The sequence below is a fragment of the Lichenostomus cassidix genome, chromosome 1, assembly GCF_008360975.1.
Source record: "Lichenostomus cassidix isolate B80296 chromosome 1, HeHo_3.0, whole genome shotgun sequence".
In the NCBI taxonomy this organism is placed as follows: domain Eukaryota; kingdom Metazoa; phylum Chordata; class Aves; order Passeriformes; family Meliphagidae; genus Lichenostomus; species Lichenostomus cassidix.
Genome location: NC_139479.1, coordinates 17,197,528 through 17,206,316, shown reverse-complemented (window position 1 = coordinate 17,206,316; position 8,789 = coordinate 17,197,528). Strand labels below are relative to the sequence as shown.

Below are 8,789 nucleotides of genomic sequence, written 5' to 3'. Positions count from 1 at the left end.
TTATGGCTGATGACTGGAATGCTGCAGCAGTATGACAGTTCAAGTAACAAATAACAGTGGAATTGAACTAGATGGAAATAAATCAATATTGAAATGAATGGTGCATTCCCTGTGAGAACACTTACATAAAGAATATTTATTTGCATTTAAAAAACCTGCATTTGAGTCTATTGTTCCATCAAGTTGAGCCAATGTCTTTAATACTTCCAAAACCAATAGGTTTTGGTGATGTCACATTAAAACATTTTATGTAAATATTGACCAACATTATCAGATTACATGCATGCTAGGTTTTGAATGCAATTTGGAAACAAAGCCATTGCCAATAATTTGCTTTCTTTTTGTTTTGACAGTCTTCTGAAGAATGAGAAGGTCTCCAGATGTAAACTGGAGATAAAACCATAGGGATATAGAGTCAAGGTGATGCAACAAGGATCTGATTGCTCCATTAGAATTACAATGTTAATAAAGTGATAAATACTCCATTCCCATCTAAACACTAAATTTGAAAGCAGTGTACTAATAAATAGTAAAGGCTTATAAAGGATGTGTGTAGGTCCAACTAAATTTCTATCTAGCTTTTCATCGTAAAGTCAATAATGTGAAAACATTTGCACACAATCAAGTAATGGCGAGGGGATAAAATAGCCTATGAGCCTGCAGTGATCATATTGGGTAAACCACAGCTTTATCTCTCTCTATTGATTCTTCCTCCTTTCATTACTTGATACTCCATGGAAATCCTCTAATCTAGGCACCTGTGTTTTCTTAAGTAGTTACAATCAAAGCTGACAAGTTTATGTCCATATTCACTGATGCATGAAAGTACTGGAGGAAGATATGCATTTTTCTATCTTATTCTTCTATGAGGTTTTATTATTCACCATGTAAGAGCAGCTTCTCTTTGATGTCTCATCTGTAGAAAAATAACACATTTATCTCCATTGCCACCTTTTGATTTCCAATGCATGTTGAAAATAGTTGTTGAGCAAAGCAGACTTCCAAGATAATGGTTTGAAATCAGAACCATAGAATCATTGAGATTGAAAAAGACCTCTTAGATAACAGCTTCTGACCACTAGCTCAGCACAGTCTGCCAAGTCCACCACTAAACCATCTCCTCAGTGCCACATTTACTCTGCTTCTAAATACCTCCAGCAATGGTGACTCAACCACTTCCCTGGACAGCCTGTTCTGATGCTTGATAACCCTTTCAGTAAAGACATTTTTCCCCAATGTCCCATCTGAATGTCTCCTGGTACAACCTGAGGTAGTTTTCTACTCTTCCGTCACTTGTTACTTGAAACAAACCACCACCTTTCCTATAACCTCCTTTTAGGGAGTTGTAGAGAGTGATGAGGTCTCCCCTGAGCCTCCTTTTCTCCACAGGCTAAACATCCCCCAGTTCCCTCAGCCACTCCACTTCAGACTTGTGCTCCAGGCCCTTCACCAGCTCCACTGCTTTTTTCTGGACTTGCTCCAGCACCTCAATGTCCTTCTTGAATTGAAGGGCCCAAAACTGAACACAGGATGTGAGTTGTTGCCTCACCAGCGCTGAGCACAGGGGGACAATCACTGCCCTGGTCCTGCTGGCCACTGTTGCTGATCCAGGCCAGGATGCCACTGGCCTTCTTGGGCACATGCTAGTTCATGTTCAGCCAGCTGTTAACCAGGACCCCCCAGATTGTTTTTTGCTGAGCAGCTTTGCAGCCACTCTTCCCCCTGCCTGAATGTTGCCTGGGGTTCTTGTAAGCCAAGTGCAGGACCTGGCCCATCAATCCAGCCTGTCCAGATCCCTCTGCAGAACCTTTCTACCCTCCGGCAGATCAGCCTTCCCCCAAAACTTGGTGTTGTCTGCCAAAGGGTCGAGGGTGTCCTTGATCCCCTCACCCAGATAATTGATAAAGATTTTAAACATGACTGTCTCTAACACTGAGCCCTGGGGAACACCTTTGTGACTGGCCACTGACTGGATGTACCCTAATTCACTCCTCAGGCCCGGCTGTCCTGACATTTTTTCACCCAGGCATGAGTACACCCATCCAGACCACTGGAAGGCAGCTTCTCCTAGAGAATGCTGTGAGAAACAGTGTCAAAGGCTTTACTAAAGTCCAGACAGGCAAAATCCACAGACTTTCTTTCATCCACTAAGCAGGTCACATTGTCATATAAAAAGATCAGGTTAGTCAAGCAGGATCCACCTTTCTTGCTGGCTGGGTCTGATCACCTGATCATCCTGTTGAACTGTTTATTCACTAGAAACATAATAAATCTATTTGGTAGCTAGTGCTTCATCTGTTTATTAATGCTGGATATAAAAGAACATAGCACTTATGATTACTTGCATGTTTGAAACATTTCAATAACAAGTTTCAACAACACACCATATTTTATATCACTCAATGGTGTATACCATAACTGTTCTTTGAGGCACAGAATATCCTGGTTCCTCTGATTCAAAGCATGTGAAAGCCTTTTACTGGAAGAACCTAATAACTAATGTTTTTAAAAATTCTATTCTTTTCAATTAACTTGATGTCATAATTCACTTCTGCATTCAAGGAAAAACCCAGTTATTTGTATTAAAACTGCTGGGCAAATGCTCTCAGGGCTAACATTTCAGCTAGAGTAAACTATGTGGTTTGAAGGAATTACAGACATACTTACCATTTGAAGGTACAGCTTTTGGCTTCCATCTTATAGAGTCATTGTCTTCTGTGGACTTTGGGAATTCATGTTAAGCAAGAGCTGGTGAGAGATGAAAGCACTTAGATGATCTTACAGCTGCGGTTATAGGGCTTTCCACAGTGAAGCTGAATGTCTGTAGTAAATACAATCTTTGGGACAGTAGTGTGTGTTAGTTTGAAAACAAACCAGTGGGAGATCACAAGTCAGGATTATAAATTTAATAGCAAAATTAAAAAAAAAATAAGTGCAATAATACAAGCAAAAACATTGGCACAATCAGATACAACCTGACACCCTGTTACTCAGGGTGGTGGCAGCAGTCCAAGTGAAGTAGTTAGGTTGAAGTGGTGAGCCTGTGGAAGGTCTGGTCTCCACCTGAAGGTCCAGTGGGAATCCAGTAGACAGAACTGTCTTGTGTAGTTCCAAGGCCAGGTTATATCCAGGTGGGAATACTTGGCTCCTCCCTCCTGGGTGGAGCATCTCACAATAGGATAATTCCATGAGTCATGCAGATGGTTCTTGATGGCTCATTGTCTGTTATCAGGGCGAGTCATAGCAGGAGATAACAGCTAATGCCCCACAGCTGGTGGTAATAGAATACTAAATACATCTATTTTGTAACCTAGGACATAGTGTCAAGGAGTTTGATTAATATTGACAAAAAAGGTAGGAAAAACTTGTAAAATTTTACATATCTGCAGTGAGATCTTTCACACTGTCTCCACTTATATTAACCAATTGTGGACCATCTGAAGGTCTGAATGCTAGCCTCACATTTTGGTAGAAATGAAAAATAAATATGCTGCAAATATAAACTTTGAGCATCATGTGTTTCTGAAGTTGCTATGCTTTTCAGGGAGTTGTGTTCCAATCAGTTTGTTAGAGTGATTAATATACTAGTTTAAAGCTGCAGAGCACAGAATAATAAACTTTTCAGCATTTTGCTCTTGACTTGAACCCACAGTTACCTCTCAAGGTCCTAAATGTAGAACTATTTTCTTGTGAAATTGGGCAAAATCATAGCAGAATCATGAGACCTCAGATGTGTTGGGGTTTTTGTTTTGTTTTGTTTTGTTTCTTTGATCTGGTAGTGATATTTTGAAGAGCTGATCACCATAGCAACAAAATAGGTTTTACAGGCTACAAACAGTTCAAGAGTCTGTTGAACTGACAAAATGGCACAGTGCAGACAAAATAGAAAAATGACTTGTGTGCCTTTTGGGACTGCTACAGGAAGAGATAAGCTCTTTCTGATTGAGAAAATGTTGACCTTGAATATGATTTTTTCCCCCTTCAAATGTGAGTATAAAGTAAAGTGTGTCTAAACACTAAAACAAATGCTGTTGCAAATGGCATGGTAGATGGCATTGTGAGTTCTAGTTTTGTAATGCTGCACTCTCTGTCATGGATGTATTTGAGTTGCCAGGAGAATATATCCAAACCAAGGGCTGGGGGTGGAAGAGTGCCAGCACAAGGACAGATTTCTGTGCCCCCTGGCAGTGGCACTGCCAGCAGGGTGCCTTGGGGGCTGACCCTGGGTTGTGCTGGTGAGCTCAGCACATGACAGAGCACCCTGAGCATGGAACAAGGTAGATTGGGTACTGTCATAGAGCCAGGAGAGGGGCACTACAGCAACCTTGGGGTCCTCAGGGGTGGAGTGGGGGATCAGGGACCCAGAACAGCCACAGCCACAGCTCCTGGAAGGCTGAGTTAAGGACTTCCAACCCCTCTTGTTCTTCTTGGTTGTCTGTAACTGGAGGAGCTGGGTACAAATTTATTTTTTTTCCTCCAATACATTCAACTGTGTTATGAATATAGGTGATCAATTAAAAACCTGCCTCCTTGAGTGAGCATGATCCTGGGATTTTCTGGTCTGCGAATCTCTGTGATTGCCTTTTTTACTTGACTCTCAGAATTTCAGGGAAGGTCATAAGTCTAGCTATACTTTTTTCCAATTCTTTGTCCTGGCTTATATTATTTTTTTTCTAATCTCCTAAGTAAAATCCAGTACTTTCACCATATTTCTCTTTTTCCTTCTGGGGGATTAACTCCTTCTTTCTGATTCTGGTTGTCAATGAAGGTTGTCCTGGGAGTATAGAGGAGGGTTCAAGCATTAGTCTGCTGAGTGTATCTAGGTTCCAGAGAATTAGACTGTGGTAAATGTAGTGTTGCAATCAGAAGATTTTTAATAAAAATCTGTTGAGTCCATTGCTTTCATCCCCATAGTGAAACTTAGTCTCTTTTATTCTATATCTCAAGTTTAAGATTGCATCCACTTCTAGACTGCAGAAACCTAAGGGAAGGTAGAGGTACAAGGAAATTCATATGATACCTACATCACCAACTAATCCCTAATTAATCCTTAATTGAACTTTTCTTAAGTCCACTATTCCTCTGTACACAATCATACTTGGAAGCATTCATGGAGAGGCAGGTTTAGATTGAGTTCTGAAATATTCTTTAGGGGAGGAGATGGAGAGTCTCACCAGATTCTTGTTCACATGGGATGAGTAGACAAGACCTGGTCTGGTTGAAGAGGTGATAGTCTGGGTTACCAGCAGGTATTCTGAGCCCAGCTCACCTTCAGCCTGCTAGGGATGCAGTAGACCCAAATTCAAGCTGGACAATGCTCAACAGCCTGGAAAGTGGCCAGGCAATGTGACTGGCATGCTTACATATATTTCTGAAGCTGTTTGTGTTTCATGGCAGATGGAGCTGGGATTTTCCAGTTTCCTGTAAGGGGGAAGTATCTGGGGCAAGAAGAAAAAGCCTAATGAGTTCTAGCATTTTGGAACAAAGATAAGCTCTGCAGTAAACCAGCCAAAACAGAGGTATCCAGGCATAGAATTGACCACTTATAACCACTTTTCTATCATTTATTTTCTTGAAAGCAAGAAGGAATTACAGGACAAAAAAAGAAGCAAGGATGGGTGTCATTAGTACATCAGTAAGAAATTGTGATCTAAGATGGTAAGTCAGAGCACTACTTAAAGCTGGAGGAATACAGTCTTAATCCAACTATTTCCTCATGAGTTCTTAGATTCAATGGTTTATTTAAGTAGGAGATTGAAACAATCTGTGTTTATCTTTGTGTGTGCATAGCTTTATATTTGGAGTTGGTCAAATAGCAGAAAACAGTTGCTAGGTAACTCAGTCACTAAATCATAGAACAAAAGCATTTTAAACATACATTTTATATTACAGAAATAGTTTAAAATGCCTTTCTTTTTGTCCAGCCTTATTGTACACTTATGTGTGTGTATAGAGATATATCTACACACACGGACACCTTCAGGTAGCTTTGCTTGAATTCATCAAGTTCCTCAAGCCAAGTGACTCTGTGTCCATAAAGCCTCCAAAGGTCTGTGCTCAGGGACTTTCCTTTCCTCCCTGCATCCTACAGCCTGTGCTTACCCAATGGTGCATCTCTACTCCAATCTCCAGACAAGAGTGTACTTAGAGACTTGTAAAAGCTTGAAAAGAAATTGAGCTGGGGCTTTGCTGTGGTTTGACCCTGGCCAAATGCCAGGCACCCACAACAGCTGCTCACTCACTCTCCTTTGCCACAGCTGCGCAGAGGAGAGGAAAAAAATTAAAGAAGGGGTCATGAGTTGAGATAAGGACTGGGAGAAAACACTCCAAGGGCAAAACAGGCTCAGCTTAGAAGTACAAAGTGAATTTATTAATAACAAAGTCAGAGGAGGATAATGAGAAGTAAAATAAGCCCTTAAAGACACTTTTTTCCCCCCAACTCCTCCCCCCTTCCCACCGACAGTGCAGGGAACAGGACATGGGGTTTTTGGTCAGTTCAGCAACGAGATCTTCTGCCGCTCAGGGAGAGGAGTCCTTCCCCTGCTGCGCCCTGGGGTCCCTCCCATGGGAGACAGCTCTCTGTGAACTTCTCCAGCATGGTCCAATCTCACAAGCAGCAGTCCTCCCAAAACTGCTGCAACATGACTCTCCCCATGGGCAGACAGTTCTCCCAAAACTGCTGCAGCATGGGTCACTTGTCCAAGGGGCTCAGACCTCCAAGGACAGGCTGCTCCAGCCTGGAAGCAGGGGTCCCCTCTCTCCACCAACTCTCCCACTGGATCACAGCCTCCTCCGGGCATCCACCCGCTCTGGCATGGGCACCTCCCCTCGGGCTGTGGGTGGATCTCTGCATCCTCTGTGCACCCCATGGGCTGCAGATGGACAGCTGCTCCACCATAGTCTTCACCACAGCCAGCTGAGGATTTTTGGCTCAGGCAGCAGGAGCAGCTGAATTCCCTCCTCCCCCTTCTTCTCCACTGATCTTGGTGTCTCCATGTTGTTTTGCCTCCATGTTGTCACCTCCTCCTTCTCTGGCTAGAAAAAACTGTGTGCAACTTTGTTCTGATTTTCTTAAATCTGTTTTCACAGAGATGTAACCAACATCTCCAATTGGCCCAGCCTTGGCCAGTGGCATGTCCATCTTCAGAGCCATCAGGGATTAGCTCTGCTGGACATGGTGGAAGCTTCCACACAGAGAAGCCACCTCTGTGGCCCCTCACTACCAAAACCCAGGCCATGCAAAACCAACACAGGCACAAACTTGAGACCCATGTTAACAACAGGACATGGTAGCAAAGGCAATATATGCAAATAAGTTCCTGTTGCACCACAGTTCTCTTGTACTTCTCTGCTCCTTTAGCTTCAACTTTGTCTGCAACATCTTTATAGCAGCCTTTCCCAAACAGCCTTCTCCTCAGAGAAAACTGTGGTGTCCTGGTAGATCAATTACCTGTCACCTGTTCATAATCAGTTCTTGAGGTCACAACAAATACAGAGAGTGGCATGGGCATAAACAAGAGGTGGGTTGTACCAGTCCCTGACAGGGGAATACATCTCCCTGGTCTGTGTCAGAAGGTGGATCATTCATTACAGCCTGGAGAAACTCCTGAAAAACTGTGTGGAGCAAATGGAGGGTATAACAAAGTGAATGAATGCAGCAGTATCAGATGGACAAATCTATTTCTCAGATTTTTTTTTTTTTTACTATTAAAAAAACCAGATGGCTATATTTATCATGTTTTTAGCATGCCGCAAACATTTTGCTTCCAACATATTCTGACTTCTCTGTCAGTACCAACTGGCAGTATAAATCACCTTACTTAACTTTGAACCCATAACAGTTAGATAGGAAATTTAAGCTGGCTGAAGATCAGGCTTGGCTGCTATGGACACAGTAAGTGCATCTGCAGAGGAAGCTTAATTTTGCCTTTTTCAGATACCCATCTTAAAAAGGGAGGGATTGCTATACTGAATCAACTCTTTGCTCAATATACAGGGAATCTAAGCTTTGGCTTAAGGTGATATAACTGAGTTTTAGAGGGCTGATTATAGAGAAGAGGAACCCTGGCTTAATAATCCATGTGAAGTCTCCCATGCATTGCTGTTCTTATATATAGATTGCAGTTGGCAAGGGCAGAGCTTATCTGTTCTGTTTCTTTTAAAAAGAATGTGGCTATCTTACTCATTTTGAGAATCAAAATGACTTCCTGTCCTGGAGGTGATGGTCCATTATGATCCTTGTAAAAAAGGCACTCAGACTCCATAAGGTGTAATTTAAAATGTTATTTATTAGCACTAACACTGGAGGATAAAGTAGTATCAATAATCTTACATCCCTTTAGATGCCAGAAATCACAGTTTTTGCAGCATTGAAGGGGCCTCTGATCCATGCAGTGCAGCCCTGGCCCATGGAACAGGTTGGCCCATTTTGATAATTTGAACTATTATAGAATTTTCTTACAAGAAAATGGCTCTATACATAATTTCTACTGTAAAACTTGGGAATTCCTTGCTACACTTTTAGATAAAGATGGGGTTAGGCTGGTGGCCTAATCTCTGGTACCAGGTGGGAGCTGCCTGCAGGCTCCTCTGTTACTGCAAACTGGCTGAGCTTATCCTGCATCCAGGAACTTTGTGCAGCACAGCTCTGTCTGAAGGCCAGGCTGGGCTTGCAGAGCAGCATTACACAGAGCAGCATGGGCCTGGACTACTCAGGTTAACTGCTGTGCTGATTTCTGTCTCCTCAATGTACAATGCTCTTCAGTCAGGACCCCTGTATACCTTCACAT

At 42.4% G+C, this 8,789-nt stretch overlaps 1 long non-coding RNA gene across 1 annotated transcript; it reads right to left on the bottom strand.

Moving 5' to 3' along the window:
- Nucleotides 1–336: 336 nt before the first annotated feature.
- LOC146444279 (uncharacterized) lies at nt 337–2,833 on the bottom strand. Its single transcript, XR_014849974.1, has 3 exons — nt 2,668–2,833; nt 2,202–2,308; nt 337–916 (listed from the first exon to the last, which is right to left on the bottom strand). It is a non-coding gene; the product is annotated as an uncharacterized LOC146444279 (long non-coding RNA).
- Between the last annotated feature and the right edge of the window lie 5,956 nt (nt 2,834–8,789).